This window comes from Schistocerca nitens, chromosome 7 (genome assembly GCF_023898315.1).
Source record: "Schistocerca nitens isolate TAMUIC-IGC-003100 chromosome 7, iqSchNite1.1, whole genome shotgun sequence".
Lineage (NCBI taxonomy): Eukaryota > Metazoa > Arthropoda > Insecta > Orthoptera > Acrididae > Schistocerca > Schistocerca nitens.
The window spans coordinates 199,773,210-199,793,559 of record NC_064620.1 but is presented as its reverse complement, the minus strand read 5'-3'; the positions used below and the strand labels follow the sequence as shown (position 1 = coordinate 199,793,559).

Below are 20,350 nucleotides of genomic sequence, written 5' to 3'. Positions count from 1 at the left end.
GCATATACAGGGTGGTCGGAAAATGTGTGAAACTCTCGTAGGGGTGTTGCAGGGCAGGTTGCACCGTGACATAAATGTTAAGAAGAAAATGCGATACGTTGCATCGTTTACGAGTCATTCAGCACTGAATGTAGCCAATCGGGGCGTCGCGCGCTCACATTCAAGCGGCCTGCCAGGGGCGGTGTTACGTAATGAGTGCTTTGTTTCGTTAGTAGAAACTTGAATTCGCCCACGCAACGACCTTATTGGCTAACTTCAATGCTAAATAACTCGGAGACGGCGCAACGTATCGCAATTTTTCTTAACATTTATGTCTCAGTAGAATTTGCCCTACAACATCACGACAAGCGTTTCAGACATTTTATGACCATCCTGTATATAACATATATGCCTCAATTTGCAAGTATAATGAACATAGTACCTCTTATGGTTTTGAATAAAAAAATTTATTCTTTCACTAGTATAATTTAACTAGTTTTTGTATATTAATTATTATAAAACAGTTTAGGATTGTTTGGTGTTTCTCAATTTATTTGAAATAACTTATCACCATCTGGAGTACAAATTGACCAAATTTCATGTTTATAATCCCATTAGTTTATCAAATAATGGCACCTGAAAATAAAAGAAATGTAGTTTTGAGAAAAATCCATTTAAAGTTTAATTTTGCTATTGTAGTATAGTTAATGATGAGAATTACTTACCACTAATATTTTCCTGGACCATACTGATCATCATCTGAATCATACTGGTCTTCTTTTCTTCTCTTGGTCCCTCTTCTTTTCTGTCTGGCTTCTTTTGTGCATTTTAAATTAGCAATATCTGCTTTACGGATTCTCTCTTTATCTATTTGCACCAAGCATTTTGCAGTATTTCCACTAGATCTTTTGCCAATAATTCCAGAACATCCAGTTTTCTAATTACACCATCACTAAAGCATAAAATAGCATCATAAACACCAGATTTGAGGGTTGTAAGCTGAAAAAATGCAGTTTTCTGTAACCGGTTCCAAATGACAGAATTCAAACATTCACTTAAATTTGGGGTTTTCCCCTGAAAACATTTCTTTAGCAAGGTATCTTTACACATGTCTCTGACAATTGGTTTCATTTCATACATTACAGATGCAGGTAAAGAATGTTTGTGGCTATATCTGGCACTTCTCCTGTAATTGCATGAAGCGTCAGGATCATTCGGGCAAAGACCGTGCACTGGATTTTCATTTGTGCAAAGCTTATGGAAAAAGATAGCCCATACAGCTGAGCATACGTGTTGCTAATTTGTATCTTTTCTGTCGATGACGGATCTCGACCAGTTTACCTACCTGAGCTGGGCACTGCTTACGAGAGGTGCTTTCAGGAAATATATTTTAGTTGCGTGTAAAGGACGGTATTACAGGTGTCTTAATTGTGTCCCCTCAATAGACAAATATTGTCACTGACGTAAGAAATACTATACACAAATTTACACTTGATGTTTATTAACCTCTCATACATATTTGTTAACGCTTCGGCGTAGCGCCCGAAGGAAACGTCAGTATCGAATGAAGAATTTTAACCTTTACTATTTACAGGTTTCTGGATGCCTGAGGTCGTAAGTTTGTCAGAATACGTTTTATCAATAGTAACTGTGTGACATAAATATGAATATGAATTGAATCTCGTTTTACGTTTTAGTATGCAATCGCAGTTCCTGCTCTGTCTTTTGCATTTCAGTTGTTAAGGATTTTCCCCTCTGTTTTGTTTCAGATCTAGACTATTATACACAAATGCCATGTTCGAAATACGCTATTATGGCTAACAGTATATGTAATCCTACTATTGCCTGTGCTATATCCACAGTATTAAATCCATTGATATGAAGTAAATAGGATCGATGGGAAGGGAAGAATGGCATACAATGACACAGTAAAATATGAGCAAGATTTGTTCACAAATGCTTTATCTTGCAATATGAGGATTTTGCATTCGAAAATGAGAACATCTGCCACACCAAGAGTCACATCAATATTTCCTACTTACATGAGCAGTAGCCTGCTTTTCGTGCCACGCAGATATCCTGTCCAAATAATTTAGCAATTCCTTTGGGTATTTTGATGACTTCAGGACACAAAAGCATGATGTGCTGATAATTTAAGAGAGATTCTCGTCTTGGCTGATTAATCATTTGTGTATGTGGTGTAATAAACTACATACACAAAGTTGGAGAGTTATTAGAGGAGATAAAGAAGAAAGCATCTGCTCTGTGCACAAAATTCACATGTGAAGCTTATCACCGTTAGGTGTTCTTGAGGGAATTGACACTGGATTTCCCTTACGCCTACTTTTTCAGTTTTTCTCGGTGCTACGTGTGCAACACGTTGACATTGGAATCTGATTTGCAACACACGTATTACTGCTAGGAAGGGTCTGTTAGGAAAGGTAAGTTTTCATTACTCCCTGCTATGTCCTCATTATTGGGTAAGCAATCGCATTATTATTGCTTATGTTACGTTTAGATGAAAGTTTCTGCTGATAGTTACAGATTCTTGATGGCTGATTAGGCTCTAAATTACCTGACATGCATATTCGTGAGAAGGCGCTATGCAACAGTCGAGCATCAAACATCTGTAGGGTGGAGGTTACTAAATCGTGCCATATATCAAAGAGACTTGATTGGCTATCTTAGTGCAACTGAATCACTTCGACCAGACCGATAGGAAACTGGCAGACCTGGCACTGCGCGAACCCTTCAGTTGGAGGAAGTTGTGTCAGCGAATTCAAGTCAAGGCTAGCACCAGCACACGTTCGGTAGCCACGGAGCTAAATACCTCAAACACCAATGACTAAACTGTCTTGCACGACACGGACATGCATTAATTCAAGCATCAGGAGGTACAAAATCGATCAGCTGAGAGCTTTCCATACCGTGTTGATTGCTGCTAACGTTATGTACACCAACTTGTAGACAACTGTGACATACAAATGCATTTGTTTTTTGCTGGCATGGCCGCCGTCACAGGGAAGGGAGTTTCAACAGCCACAATAACCACGTCTGAGGGTTGGGAAATCTTAAGGCAACTCGTGTAATTTTGCAACTCGTGTATTCTGTCAACACAGATTTGCCATAAGTGTGTGGGGTGATTACGACTATCTGATTGGGCCATATATTCTGCTTAACCAACTCGATGGAGGAAATTATTATAGACTAAAAGAAGCTATCCCGAAAGACCTTGCTCATTTCTCAAAGTACCCAACTTCCACCAGCTACATTAGATTTTCTTTCAACCTGCTGTGTGAACTATCTCACATTTGTACTCGAGAATGGAAAGAGAGATCAAACAGTTTCCGTTAGAAGACCACACAAACCCTTTGCCTACACGTCGCTGATTATAAAGCCGCATCAGAGTAGCGCTGGGTTGCATATACGCCGCAACGCACATTTTTACCTTAAACTGTCACTATTATTACTTCGTAGTCAATGGTACTTTACAAATGCTACTAGTTCTTAATTAGATGTTTGCCTATAGCCTAAAAGGTGCTATCTCAAAAGACCTTGCTCATTTCTCAAAGTACTTTGTAGGATGTGAATCAATGCTTTCTTGCAAGTAGTAACTTTGAGTTCAGCACAGTTTAGGTATTCATAGTCGCTGGCGGAGAGAAATTCATTTTTACCCGAATTAGGACTCGATATTGCAGTAATTCCAGAAACTCAGGGCGAATGAGCCTATACTGTCCAGCCAGGATCAGAGTTAACCATAAAGTCTATACTTGCTTTGATATTAACGATAGCTATTCTTAGTTGGTTTTGCACTGAAGTACAAAAGGATTTCATCAGTACATATGTGATGTATATAGTGAGTCAGAAATAATGACACAAAATAAAATCTAAAAAATCGTATAACTGATGAATTAAAAATTCTTTCCATTACGGCTACAGAAGAACGCTCGATTACTAATGCTGAGCAGGGAAGCTGACTTCAATATTAGTGCAGAACAACACCAATGGGCACTCGAAACAACAACAATAGCCGTCTGGAGTGTTGAATACCCCATCTTCTTGTCAGACAGTAATGGTAGGGAATGAGTTTTTCGAAAATATTTGTACTTTTCGGACTGTTTGTGATATCTACATCTGAATAACTTTCGTAGTGGAATGAAAGTAATGGAAAGTCACTTTGTTAGTGATATGCTAAACGTATTGGCTTCGACCTACGGGTTCAGTCTGTTATGACTTTGGCTAAAGCATTTCACCTTCGACGTAAAGTAGAGCAAGGTTGTGTTCAAATTAACTACAGCTAGATTTGATCCATGATCAGTTCTTAGTTTCTGACACTAACGTATCACAATTTTATTGAGCTATTACGTGGCGATGCGGACATCTTAGATACCGGTGTTCTAGGCATTTGCCGAGTCGTCATGGAGAACTAATTGTCCTTAACTCATACAGGTACGACGCCTTATGGAATCACTCTCGTCATAGGGAAGAAGTGTATGATTATAACAAGTCTGGTTTTCGTTATTGTTTTCGTTGGAGTAATGTGATTTTCATGGCTTAATTTGTCTTATATGATAATCTAATGAACTACATATTTATTTATTGTTGCAATAAGACACGCCAATTTGGGAAACAATTTACCTAAATACGTTTTACACCTTCTATTGCGACGTGCGTGGCAGAGGATTTTTTTGTTGTATCAAAATTTAAGACTTTTTCCCGGAAAATATCTTAGGTCTTTATGCGATCTCACATTCTGCATGATTTTATCTGCACAATGTCTTGGAGATATCAATAACAAACACTGCTGAACAGAGTGGATCGTGAGTTAAAAGAAGTTATAAGATTATGTCTTGCAATAAAAGTAAAACAGCAGTAATGGAATATAGTCAAATTAAATCTAGTGATGGTGATGCAGGGGAATTAGATGAGAAAACGAGACAGCTGAGAAGAACAGGCGAGTTTTTTTCTGTAGGTAGATAGCAACTGATAACAGTCAAAGTCGAATGGCTACACTATGTAGACTGGCAATAGCAAGAAAATATTTCCTGGAATGAAAATGTGTTAGTATCAAATATAAATTTAAGTGTTAGGAACTCTTTTCTCAAAGTATTTGCCTGGAACTAGCCTTATACAGAAGGCAGAAGTACACAATAAAGAGAACAGAGGAGTAATCAACTTTTAAAATGTCTGCTACAGAATAATGCTCAAGATTATTTGACTGTACAGGTGTATAAAAGGTACTCTGGAGAAAAAAAATATTATGATACTGTTTTGATAACGGAGGGTTGTGAAGGGGTTAAAATCCTGGAGTGAGCTCACTGATTCGGTATAGCAAGTAGGTTCAAATAGATGTACTTCTCTGTACGCAATGGGTGAAGAAACTTACGTGAATTCGACCATAAGGTCAGTATTCAGTCTGAAGATTGCAACAACAGCGACAACAACAAGTCGTGACGATACAAATCCCCATTCATACAACTGAGTTTGAAATTACTTTTTCTCTTAGAGAGAAAATGTCCTTCTTGCGTCTTCAAAGAGTGTTGAAAGTACAAGGAAATTTCGTTTTCCTCTCTGCCGTTTTAATGTCTGTCAGTCATAGGAATTACTTTACTAAAAGGTTCTGCCTTCCGAGAGTGGGATTAACGTTCAAACGCTTACCAACGGAACTGGTGAAAGTAACAGCGACTCACGTGTCTTTACTTTCGGAAAACGTGATTGCTCTGATAATTATAAGGCTTTTAACAAAATTAAAGAAACAAAGACATTTTACACCTTGAAAAATAAGAGCTTGTGCGATAATGGAAAGTTTTATGCATATCAGCGTACACACTGAAAGGCAGAGGATCTGGCTATCCGAGAAAATAAAGATAAAACGGTTTGAAAAGTCTTTTGGAAAATTACGAACTGTTTTTGTACCGGTTTGTAAACCCTTTAAGCCACTGCCCGTCAAACTGCGGACAGTGGGGCACATGTGGTCTGAATCGTACTTTCATGAGGCCCGCTATTACCAGGCGTGTTTCTTAACAGTATGTATCCAGCAACTAACAGCCGAGTCCAATGATGACAACAATGCTCAGAATCAAACAAAGATACTTACAGAGACATTAATATTTTAAGATACGCTTAATTTCATTTGACGTTGATGAATTCGGCCATGAGTTAAGTAAAGTTTTTCGCTTACCACAGGGACGACGGGGTTAGCAGCGCAACCACTGCGGGATAAGCGAATGTGAGAGAGGGAATGTTTTATTGTTTGTCTTCCAGTACTGACAACACAGGAGCGTATGCGTAACTTACTGATCAGCTGATGTGGTGCAAATTTTCAAGGAAGTAATACGTCTTTGTTAATGTACCCTACAGAGATGGTCATATTTAAATGTTGAAAACGTTTGTCGCAGGTAATATGAAAATTAAAGCTTTTGTAACACATTGCAATGCATAGAAGAAAAATGACATTCGAAACATTTAGTAAACATTTGTGAACCTGCCACATATTGCGCAAGCATTTAAAAGTTATTATAATTACTGTTATTAATCAACTAAGCATCCGTTAAGACAGACACCACAACAACATTTCGTGAGAAAATCGCGTCGTTACTTTGGGTCGCTGATGGTGTCAGCAAATCTGAAACAGAGGAGAGTCGACAGCAAGTGTTCCTAATGGTGCTGCCTTTAAAGATCAGTACTTGTGAGCTGGTGACATCGCTAACTTCAGTGGAAGTTAAGATGAATTAAAGGGTGTGTTGAATAGAATAAACGGTTTAAAGAGTACAGTATGTGGACTGAGAGTAAATCGAGGAGGAGGAGTGTAGAGGTTAACGCCCCGTCGACAGTGGGATTGTTACAGACGGAGCACGAGTTCGGATTAGGGAAAGATCCAGCCTGTCGAAGGAACCACGGCGGCATTTACCTTGGGCGATTTAGGGGAATCACGATAGCCTGACGCGGGTGAGAGAGTAAATTCGAGAAAGACGGAAGTGATGAGATGTATCAGAAAGGGCAGCAGCGAGAAACTTGACGTCAGCACTGTTGATAACGACGTATATGACGTTAAGGAATTCTGCTACATAGGCAGCAAAATAACACAAGACGGAGGACATAAAATTCAGTCTAGTTCTCGCAGTATGGGTTTTAGCGGCTCAGTAAAGTCTTCTAATATCAGACATAGGCCTTAATTTGACCAAGCAATTTCTGAGAATGTTCATTTGGAACACAGCATTGTATGGCAGGGAGACATACACTTTGGGAAAACTGAAAAAAAGAGAATCAAAGCATCTGAGATGTGATGCTACAGGAGAATGTTGAAAATTGAGTAGATCCATAAGATAAAGAATGGGTAGATTCTCTGCAGGACCGGCGAGGAAAGGAATATATAAGAAACACTGACAAGAAGAAATGACAGGACGGTAGGACATGTCTTGAGACGTCACAGAATACCTTTGATGGTACAAGAGGGAGTTGCACAGCGTAAAAACTGTAGAGGGAAATAGAAGTTGGAATCCATCAAGCAAATAATTTAGGACGTAGGTTTCAAGTGCTATTCTGAGATGAAGAGGTCGGCAGAGGAGAGAAACTTGTGGCGGGCCGCATCAAACCACGCAGAATACTGATGGGAAAAGAAGCCAACTTGGTAGTCGGCTCTGTTACAAACTTTATGGTATTTGGGGCACACAACATGCTGATTTAAGTAGGTTATCAACTAAAAACAAGGTCGGATAACATGCTTAGATATGTATGTTACCAATGAATAATAAGATCGGTACTTATGCAACCCGATGTGCTGCTCCACAATGACAGTATTGGGTACTGAGCGAAAAAATTTGACGACCACTGCTTTAAGCCCTGCAACGTTGCTATTCACTGTAACATATGACATAATAAATATTAAATTTAGTTACGCAATGACATGTGTTCTCACTTCGCTGGTGTAGTTTGGTATGTTTAACGATATTCAAACTCTGTATTGACGTACTTGTTTTTTGCTGAAAAAAACCGTCATCTTATTAACTTCTGCAGAATTCACTGTCAATTGTCGAGTAGTAGCGAAACACACAAACACGAGCTCAATTTGGATAAGAACGGAAGATAATATATTAATGTGCACAGGACAGACTGAAATGGAGAGCTGTGTCTAAGAGCAAAGAGATGTTTAAAATATTTTAAGAAAATGTACTGAAATTACCATATTATTTTTAGACAGACACAGCATGTTCTCGGTATCTCATGACTACATGTTATTCCAAATAATATTTGTCTGTACAGATATGAGGTCTTTAAATTATGGACACAAATATTCAGCCGACGTTGATGTCACATTTTTGTCTAGTCATATACGAAGAATTCTGTGGACACAGCATCAGGAACTCTACCGAACAACCTCACAGTTTTGAACCTTAGCTGCATACACAGAATTGCAGATAATTTCAGCAAAGTCCGACCGTCTTTGCCTCCTATCCTGTTAGTACCACAGAATGATGTATTTCATGCAACAAAATAGGCGGCTGATGGGAGACAGTTTCGCTCAGAATGTGTGCTAATGGATGGTTGGTTGGTTTTGGGGAAGGAGACCAGACAGCGTGGTCATCGGTCTCATCGGATTAGGGAAGGATGGGGAAGGAAGTCGGCCGTGCCCTTTCAGAGGAACCATCCCGGCATTTGCCTGGAGTGATTTTAGGGAAATCACGGAAAACCTAAATCAGGATGGCCGGACGCGGGATTGAACCGTCGTCCTCCCGAATGCGAGTCCAGTGTCTAACCACTGCGCCACCTCGCTCGGTGTGCTAATGGAGTGACGGGATAGAATTCGTAGTTACATCTGTCGTCTGTGTGGTCTACTGTGTTAAGAAGCACTCTACTAAGATAAGCAGACTACGTACTGATTCATTGATGCTTTGCCTTGTTACACATGATCCAATAATCAGTTTTGTAATGGCTTGAAAAATAAGAAAAAAGTAATTACAATAGATCGCACTTAAATTGAACCACGCAACTGATAACTGACAGGCAAAGATTGTATAATTCAACATTAAACACTGTGAGAATTAGCCACAAAATGCTATCAAAACTGTAGGTTGTAGGGGTGGTCAGCTCATAGTCAAATACAGCGCACTGGAATGGTTGCCCTCCTCTGTAACCACAATACCTCAATCTGAAAAATAATTAATTTCTGTGAATACCTAACAAATTCGATAACGATGTGCTTCGAAAGACAAGCGCTGAGTGTACCATCAAGAAAAGTTAATAGCATTAACACGGTGTTTCGTGTAAGTCATTTCCTCGACACATATATTGTAAAAAATCTGCAGCAGCTGCACAACATCCTGGAATCAGCGATCAAACCTACCTTCACACTCTGAAAATTCTGCATGCAAGAGAACGGGATGTATATCACGATTTATTTATGTATTCAGTGTATGAAAGGAGATATATGTCTGTATATATTGCAGTCAGTGGCTAGAAAAAAAGGACTGCTCAGAACAGATATGGATAGAATGATGTCACGGAAGAAATTCGTCAAAAGTCCGTACGAAAAATTCAGCAAATAATTTAGGAAAGCAGAGTAACCTAATTGAGTCTGATTTTATATATTGACTTTAAACTAAGGATGTAGTGAACACGAGTACACTTGCAACAAAAGTTGTAAATATAACAGCCTCGGAAAGATAAATACATGATTTACAGCAAAGTATTCCGAAGTGCAGGAGAGACTTAAAAAACTGAGTGCTAAACACGTCGGACTGAATGGCTATGAGACAGTTCTCCATTGAGCTTCCAACTTAACGACAGACAACGTTCAATGAACCTCTGTAATATGTCGTGACTGAACACCAGGTCTCGTTCGATCACAAGTTGGACGTGCGAAATGACTGTAAAACAACTGTGCAAATACGAACAATACACGACTGAAATGCTTGAAAACGTTGCCTATTAATAAACAACGCAAGTAACTGAAATAATGTCACCAAATATCCAAACTGCAACCACAACTTGGGAACTACAAGAACTCCATGCCTCGACGACACAGAACAAAGTGTATTTTTAAACTCTCTCGCCGGCCTCCCAGATGACGCATATTGCTGTGATTTGCTGGAAGCGTGTAGAAGTCGCCAGAGGTACTGATGTTCCGTAACACTGTGTCAGTAAGCCACAGCTCAAAGATTTCAGATGATTTCAGAATGTCTGCGCAGAAAATTTGTAAAGACTGGTCTTTTTAGTTAGAGAAAAAAAACTGCAGTAAAATTGAAAGTGTCATTTAACATGCGTCTTTCATCACCCCATCCTTCTCAGTAGAGACAGATTTGTGATGTGATCTGCTGGAAAACAGCAGAAAGCATTACATTCTGAAGAGAAGCTTACTAACAAATTTTCAAATTTATTTAATAATTAGAAAATTAGTTTTAAATATTTGTTACTGTGAAAATGAAATGAAGCAATGGCAATTTCATGGTGGGGCTTAGAGGCATAACATTATACAAATTTAAACCAATAACCCTAGAAACACCAAGCACGGGCAAAAATTGACCGTACATTTTTATTTTTTAAAAATGTCTTGGAAAATATCCTTCTATGTTTTTGCGTCCTTTTCTATTTGTCTGTTACCTTTGTTACCTTATAATACACTATGCTGTACGTTTCTATAGTTAATTTTTTATAATTTCAAGTACAAAATTGGAATTTTACGCCCAAGGCACATTTGGCCCAGGGTTGGTACTCCACGCGACCATAATTCTTATTATCTTCCCTACAACCACCAAGCACGGGCAAAATTTGTCCGTACGTTTTTCTTTCTTTTATTCAGTTGGCAACCTCGAACATGAGTTTTACAGTGGTTTGTTGAGCGTCTAATTGTTGAGTTTCACTTTCATTGCTGACTTTAGACTTGCCATTATTACTATTAGCAGTTTGTAACAGTCAAGCGACGCCTTTATTGTAAAGTAGATTTCGTAAGATGAGTTATAGAGGCTTGAACGACGCAGAAGTTCTTGCTGAACTGTTACTCGATGACTAATTATCAGATTTAAGTGATTTTGAGTCAGATCATACAGAAGTAGATAAGGATTCCAGTGAAGAAACGGAAGACAATGAAGAAGAAACAACCATGCAGGTAACGCTCCAGATAGATATGTCACAAGTTCTGGCAGAGTGTATCTTGCAGAAGCTCCAAGACATAGTAAAAGGGATTTTGGTAACATAGTCCGTGAACGTCAAGGAATAACCAGTGCTGGGAAAGTAAGAAGTACATGTGAATCATTTAAAAAAATTTTCACTCCTGAATTAGTATGGAAAATACTTGACCATACAAATGAAGAAGCTGAAAGAGAAAACGTATCTGCCATTAGCGATTCTGAAATAAATACATTGATGGAAATTTTAATTCTAATGGGAGTTTACCAGGATAACAATATTTCTTTATCTGATTTATGGTCAAATTTATTGGGAAGAGTGATTTATAGAGGAAGTATGGGTAAGACAAGAGCATATCAGCTGTTGAAAAATTCTTCGCTTTGATGATAAAGGCACCAGGTCAGAAAGACGTCTACATGACAAATTTGCACCGTTGCGTGAAGTATTGAATGGAATATTCCCACGGTATTTCAGAAGTGGGCCTGACAATACAATTGACGAAATGTGTCTTTTCAGAGGTCGTTGTCCTTTCATAGTTTTCCTCAAAGACATACCTGGAAAATATGGAATATTAGTCAGAATGCTTTGTAGTGCAGCTTAACGATACAAAATAAAAATGGAAGTGTATGCTGGAAAAGACAGTAGACCTGATAGTGAACGAAGTCCTCTTGAGATTGTGAAGAGACCGATGGAGCCAATAAGGACTACAGGCTACAAAGTCACAACTGACCGCCTCTACACTTCTGAGGAGTTGGCGGACATTCTCTATCAAGACTACAAACTTACATTGGTTGGGACACTCAAATCAAACAGAAAACATGTACCGCAGGAACTTAAGACAACAGCAGGCAGGTAGCTGTATTCCTCCAAATTCGCATTCACAGACCCATCTTCTAAGAAGGCGCCAGTACAATTGTCTCTTCCATCACAAAGGAAAAACCAAAGAAAAAAAAAAGCTGTTGATGTTGTCTACACAACATCGTAATGCAGGAGTAGAAGCTCATACACGAAAAAAGAAAACACACATAAACCTGTACTATAATTCCACTAAGGGAGGAGCTGATGCCGTAGATCAAATGGTTAGGACATACTCTACAAAAAGGGGTACGAGAAGTTGGCCACTGTCAATGTTCTACAGCCTACTTGATATAGCTGCAGTTAACTCATACAGACTGTTCAAGATGAATGCTCCTAAATGGAATGAAGAGAAACCAAACGCCGAAAACTGTATCCCCATGAATTAGTCCACGAGCTTTTGAAACCATACGTAGAAGAGCGAGCCATGGATTTGAAAGGTCTCCAGTTGCCTATTATTTGCGCGATGGGAGAGATCCTAGGAAAGAAACTAGAGGTAAACAAAACTGCTGCAAATGAAGAACCACCTAGGAAAGCAAGGTGCTACTTATGCTTGAAGAATGCAAGTAACCTGAGAGCAAGAGACAACATCACAAAAACAAAGTTAACATGTGGAAGCTGTGGGCGCCACCTGTGTAAGACTCATTCAGAATCAACCATTTTGTATGCAGGACGTAAATGTCATCTGTAAGTAAAAATATTCTATCCAAGTGAAAAGTGTTTTCCAAGAGTTTTCAATGTACAATAACATGTATTTTAGCAAGTATTTTCATTTCTGTTTTTGAAACTTTCTCTCAATGACACAGCTGTATTATTCAGTTAACAGATCAGAGAGTGTATAGAAACTTTAGACAACCTTTGTATTCAATTACAAACCTTCTTATCTTGTTTACACAAACTGTCATTGACCAAGATTTGACCATTCTTGGTTGTTAAATTCACCCTATGAGTGTTAAAAAATTAAGCTTTCAATTATGTTGTTACTATTTCCTGTTAAAATAATATCTCAATGGAAACAGAATTACATAAAATAAATACACATTACAACAAATTACAAGATTTACAACTTCTTGTAACACGGGCAAAAATTGCCCTTGTTTGGTGCTCCGTGTAACCTAAAATACGTTGGTGTTTCTAGGGTTAATACCTAATTGTGGAATTCAGCAACAGTAATGTGACCTGATGAACAATCTAGCAAGTCATAGCAATGAAGTAAATAACTCTGTTATGCCTGACACTGTCAGAAAGGAGAAAGTGACCTACTGAAAATTTATTGCACAGTCCTGCTACCTGCTATAAAGGGTGAGTCACTAACTATGGCCACCAAGAATAACTCCGAAAGTATGATAGGAGCTGAAAGGTTTGTGGGACAAATGTTGCATATGACAACGGGGGCTATAACATGACGTCGGTTTTTTCTTGCTAGGTCGGGTCGATTCAGAGATATGACGGTCAACTTTGTTATTTTACATGGGATGTTATCGTCTGCTACATATTTTCTGATAGCGGCTATCGAAACGAATCCAATGATGTGTAACAATAAGGTCTTTGAAGGGCAACGAAGGTCACAAAGTTGGCATGAGTGTCCATTTACAGAAGGTATTCGAAGTGATTACCATTGGTATAAATACAGTGCTGCAATCTTCTTATCATGGATTGAGTGCTATTCCTTATCACATCGGCACTTATCGAAGCACATGCTCTGTCAATTGTCCCTCGCATATCTTCAGGTGTAGTTGGAACGTCTTTATAAACAATGTCTTTTACGAATCCTCACGAGAAGAAATGCAGAGGCGTGAAGTCTGGCGAACGAGCGGGACACGAAACATGTCCTCCACGTCCAATCCAACGATTTCGGAATTGTCTCTGCAACTCATTTCTAGCCATCAGTGAAAAATGTGCCGGACACCCATCGTGATGAAACCACATTCTGTTCCTTGTTCGTAAAGGTATTTTTTCCAATAACAGACCTAATGTCTCTTGCAGGAATGTGATGTACTTCCTACCATTAAGATTTCTTTCAATGAAATAGGGGACTATAACTCTGTCCTCCACAATCCCACACTTTATATTCACCGATCACAGTTTTTGGTGAGCAGCTTGCACCAGCTAACATGGATTTTCAGTTGCGCAATAATGCATGTAATGAAAACATTTCCATGGTTCGTGAATGTAGCTTTGTCAGTAAATAAAATCAAATTAATAAATGTGTCATCGCTCTGAATCTGAAGTTGACCCCATCGGTAGAATTCAATGCGACGCATACAATCCATACCAGTTAATTCTTGTGGGAGACCGAATTGGTAAGGATGGTATTTATGGCGATGCAGAACACGAACAACATTACTCTTGCTCATGCCAGATTCCTTTGCGATTTGACGCAAACTAACACAAGGATCTCGAACCACATTGGCAAGAGTACTAATTTACGTTTCCTCGTTAGTAACTTTCCTTTGCCGAATATGTTTCCGAAGCGTTAAAGAACCAGTTGTTCTTAATTTACCATACACGTTTTTAAATTTACGACGTGTAGGGTGTTGAGGATATCTTTCAGCGTATAAGTCTCTAGTTCCTATTAGTGCTATATTGCGAAAATGTCGAATGGTGTTTACGTGTGAATGGCACGTTAGATGGATACGCCGTATTCGGCGAGTATTTACTATTTGCGATATACTAGAGAGAATTGTCAGAGCATGTGCTTCGATAAGTGCCGATGTGATAACGAATACCACTCAATCCCTGATAAGAAAATTGCAGCACTGCATTGATACCAACGGTCATCACTTCGAACACCTTCTGTAAATGGACGTTCATGCCACCTTGTTGACCTTCTTTGACCTTCAACGACCTCACTGTTACACATCACTGGATTCGTCTCGATAGCCGCTTTCAGAAAATTAAGTACCAACCTATAGTACCTCATTTAAAGAAACGAAGTTGACCTTCGTATCTCTGACGCGACCCCACCCGGCAACAAAAAACCAACGTCATATTATAGTCCCCCGTGTCCCACGCAACGTTTGTCCGACAAACTTTTCAGCTGCTGTCTTACTTTCGGAGTTATTCTAGATGGCAGTAGTTAGTGACTCACCCTGTATAGATGAACAGGCGATGTAATGCCCTCAATACGCTATATTCTGACATTTAAAAAGAGTGATCTGAGGGTGGTTGCTTAGTCAACTGCAGCTAGTCATCAAACTTTAATCTTTTGTTATGTTCATAATAGACAAATATTAAAAAATTTAGTTTTAAAAATGTTGATCAACTAACTCTGTTGGCGTATGAACCTGGATGTATAATTGCAGAAAATGAAAATCTATGATCAAACTGAGTTCAAAATAAATAAGAATCAAGTTTAAAGTAGTGTAGATATTCAAAAAAATTACATAAATTTCTATGTGCTAAGCATTAGTAAGTACACGAAATATATTTCATACGTAAATACAATGAAATATGTCAAACATTGTAATATGTCTGCCTACACTTGATTCTTTAAATAAATCTGTTAATACTGACACATGAAAACAATAATTCCACTCTCATAGAAACCTAAAAAAGGAACCTTTATAAATGAATTTCTGGAATCATTAGCCCAACAATAAAATGAGTAAAACAAATTAAACAATGCCACAGTACCTAAAATGGCATAACACAATGTAAGATTTACTCTAAATAACAGCAAACAATGGAAATTGGCGTATCGGCCCAAACAAATTCTCCTGCTCACATGTTTAATGCAACGTACAGTGTCGATGGAAACGAAGGTTTCTTTCTGTTACCAACAAAATGTATTTTAATTCAGAATTTTACGTCGTTGCTGTAGTACTGGTTAATCTACATGTTTTACTGCCTGTGTTAATACAAGTCGATAAAAGTACTATCACACTAGACTATTTCGTCAATATTAACTAACCAACAAAATTCCACTTTAAACATAATTTTACTTGTGACGGGAAACAAACCCTCTCTTTTTGTGAACAAAGGTCATTACACAAAAGATGTGATGAGTGATGAGCAATGCTTCGGGCTGGTTCTAGCTACACATTGCAAAAACAAAATTGCCGATACCCTTTATGACTCCTAGGCAACTCCTCTCCCACCCCCCACTCTCTCTCTCTCTCTCTCTCTCTCTCTCTCTCTCTATATATATATATATATATATATATATATATATATATATATATATATGTGTGTGTGTGTGTGTGTGTGTGTGTGTGTATATAGGGAGAGAGAGATGGTTTGTATCTCATTACAAGCAAAATAACTTTTAAAGTGGAATTTTGATACCTAATTAATAAAATGTTCACTACTGGCCATTAACATTGCTACACCACGAAGATGACGTGCTACAGAAGCGAAATTTAACCGACAGGAAGAAGATGCTGTGATATGCAAATGATTAGTTTTTCAGAGCATTCACACAAGGTTGGCGCCGGTGGCGACACCTACAACGTGCTGACATGAGGAAAGTTTCCAACCGATTTCTCATACACAGACAGCAGTTGACCGTCGTTGCCTGGTGAAACGTTGTTGTGATGCCTCGTGTAAGGAGGAGAAATGCGTACCATCACGTTTCCGACTTTGATGAAGGTCGGATTGTAGCCTATCGCGATTGCGGTTTATCGTATCGCAACATTGCTGCTCGCGTTGGTCGAGATCCAATGACTGTTAGCAGAATATGGAATCGGCGGGTTCAGGAGGGTAATACGGAACGCCGTGCTGGATCCCAACGGATCCCGACGGACTCGTATCACTAGCAGTCGAGATGACAGGCATCTTACCCGCATGGCTGTAGCGGATTGTGCAGCCACGTCCGGATCCCTGAGTCAACAGATGGGGACGTTTGCAAGACAACAACCATCTGCACGAACAGTTCGACGATGTTTGCAGCAGCATGGACTATCATCTCGGGGACCATAGCTGCAGTTACCCTTGACGCTGCATCACAGACAGGAGCGCCTGCGATGGTGTACTCAACGACGAACATGTGTGCACGAATGGCAAAATGACATTTTTTCGGGTGAATTCAGGTTCTGTTTACAGCATGATGATGGTCGCATCCGTGTTTGGCGAAATCGCGGTGAACGCACATTGGAAACATGTATTCGTCATCGCCATACTGGCGTATAACCTGGTGTGATGGTTTGGGGTGCCATTGGTTACACGTATCGGTCACCTCTTGTTCGCACTGACGGCACTTTGAACAGTGGACGTTACATTTTAGGTGTGTTACGACCCGTGGCTCCACCCTTCATTCGATCCCTGCGAAACCCTACATTTCAGCAGGATAATGCTCGACCGCGTGTTGCACGTCCTGTACGGGCCTTTCTGGATACAAAAAATGTTTGCCTGCTTCCCTGGCCAGTACATTCTCCGGATCTCTCGCCAATTCAGAACGTCTGGTCAATGGTGGCCAAGCAACTGGCTCGTCACATTACGCCAGTCACTACTCTTGATGAACTGTGGTATCGTGTTGAAGCTGCGTGGGCAGCTATACCTGTACACGCTATCCAAGCTCTGTTTGACTCAGAGCCCAGGCATATCAAGGTCGTTATTACGGCCAGAGGTGGTTGTTCTGGGTACTGATTTTTCAGGATCTATGCACCCAAATTGCGTGAAACTGTAATCACATGTCAGTTTTAGTATAATATTTTTATCCAATTAATACGTTTATCATCTGTATTTCTTCTTGGTGTAGCAGTTTTAATGGCCAGTAATATAATTCTGTTTGTTGTATACTTCTAAGCTTTCCTACACCACCAATACCAGCTTTTTCTGAGAACAGAGGACCAATAAGTTATGACTCTGGAACACTACACAATCATATACGTGTAGGGAAAATGAGGCAATGGAGAGGGTACATTGTATTGTCTTGACATTTTTGATGACATCATTAACTATCTTTGCTGATCCTTTTTTTGGTACTCAGTGAATCAATCCAATCCTTGTAAGTATGGTTTAGTATTGACATGGCTCAAAAGATATCATCTTATAGTTATTTGAATTGTACGATTTTGGAGCTAATACCTCAAGCAGAGCAGTCAGTACTCTCTGAATAGCACTGGAGGTGGATGAGTGATATTCTGCTCATCAGTGTGATTGGGTTCTATATAACTTAATCAGGAAGTGCACCCTTTCATGTGGGATAATGATGAGTTGCTCTTCAGTGTGATTGGGTTCTGTGTCACTTCATGAGGAAGTGCATCCTTTCATGTGGCGCAGTGATGAGCTGACCAGTTAGACCACGCCTCATGTGTCAGTATGTCAACCTCTGTCACTTCTTCTGTTCCTAGAACATACATGAAACAATAAAAAAGAATTAGTTTTAAGCACTGTGTATTAAATCTGTATCATATGTATGTAATTAATAATACCTCACGAATTACAGTATCTTCCTTTCACTACTATTCTACATGATTTTACAATTCAGTTACTCAATACACACATGACTGTTGTAGAGCTCTTCAATGTAAACACAAGAGACACACAGTAAATGTTCATAACTAGTTGCAAAAACGCGCAGTGACATACATACAATCATAGAAAAGAAATTCTGTAATGAAAATGAAGAGTTTGTGGACCTGTGTGGAAGATGCTGTAAGTGATGCAACCAATTATATCGGCACAAATTCTATCGAAACAATAACATCCATTCCAACACTACATTTGTATTATACAAAAAGCAAACACCGCTAAATTCTACTACTGACAACACTACATATATCTCTTTTACTCCACTGCTGTTGGGTGCCTTCTCTTCTGCTGAAACATGTTTTCTCTGGTATTCAAATTAAATACAAACAGTCCATTCATGACCAGACAGATTAAATATAGGCATGTATATTTGTACAACATTTAACACCATGGTGATAAGCTTTGTCTTGTAGAAATTCCACGTGAGAAACTATTGAATATCATATAAAATTACATTTGGTCATTGGTGCCACTATTCATCTCCTCTCAGTCTCTGAAGAAGTATCAGTGACTCAGATAATTATTTTTTTCCTTCTGCAAGGCATTTACAAAACTGATTAAACCCATCATTAGCTTGTACAAGAAAACATAATTTAAAACATAAAACAAACTAATACATTGTGTATCTACTTGATCATGGAGATGCAACAGTTAAAGAATCTTTGACATTCTCATAATAATTTCTCATATCAGCCTCCACAGCTAAAAGTAACACAACACACAAATGTATCAAATCTTTTATCTTCTCATAACGTAGAGTGATCACAAACAATATAATATGAAAAGCATAGACTCAGTACATGGAATAATCTATACATAAGATATGTAGTTCCTTAGCTAAAACACAATACATAGGTTTCCATTATCCAAGCACAAAGCATAGGGTTCCTGGGGACAGAAAAACAATGATAGAAAGGGAACATTTACATGTATTGTAGAACTAAATGATGCTGTAATCATCAAAGTAGCTTCACTGACAGGAGACATCACAATACAAAATGCACAATATTCAACCAAATACATACAATCAGACAGCTCATTGAAAAGAAATACATTATTAACATAAGGACCAAAAATATACAACACTGTAAAACAACCAGGCAGCTAGAAAGAAAGGAACACCAATCTCATAAATCTGTCAGAAACAATGAGAGGAAACAAACATCAACATGTAAAGTACTAGTAAATGATGCCATAATCATTAAAGCAGCTTCACTGACAGGAGACATCATAGAACAAAATGCAGAATACAGAAGCAACTACACAACAAATCCTGAAATAGCTACAATGTTCCCTGCATCAGCAAATACCAATGCAAAATTCCTGAATATTGGGCATTGTCCTATTATTGCAGGATAGCAGGTTAATCATACATCATAAACGTCACTCACATTTAGGCATTGGAAATCATTAGTTCTGCCTCATAATAATCTTTGAACAAGTATAGGTCTTGTATAGACGTTCTTGACGATTATCCCACTACATTCACGAGCTGTGATTTGAAAACATACAACCTCAGCCTGAAGAAAGAAACCAACAAACATCACACTCTCTTTTTCGAACCATTAGAACATCAATACTACCATTAAACGTCGAAAGTTCACTCTCACCTACAGAGAACCAATAAAACACCCTTAAAATTCACTTTTAGATACCAAGCAGCAAATAAACATCCCTTATACCAACATATTCTGCGCAGAGTCACTGTTAACATAGAGAAAAAAAAGAAAAGAAACCTCATAATCAGATTTTATGAATCATTCCGTTCCCAACATATGGTTGTAAAATCAAACAACATGATCTTTTAAATAAAGTAATCACTTATAAATTCTCAATCATCAACCACACTCATTAGAAAACAAAAACATTTGAAAGTGTTTCGAATGCACATACATATTCATGAGAAGACTAATCTCAC

At 38.6% G+C, this 20,350-nt stretch overlaps 1 long non-coding RNA gene across 1 annotated transcript; it reads right to left on the bottom strand.

The window, feature by feature from the left end:
• Window positions 1–523: 523 nt before the first annotated feature.
• LOC126195363 (uncharacterized) lies at window positions 524–18,212 on the bottom strand. The gene is made up of 3 exons (XR_007538595.1): window positions 17,986–18,212; window positions 705–931; window positions 524–615 (listed from the first exon to the last, which is right to left on the bottom strand). It is a non-coding gene; the product is annotated as an uncharacterized LOC126195363 (long non-coding RNA).
• Window positions 18,213–20,350: the final 2,138 nt, after the last annotated feature.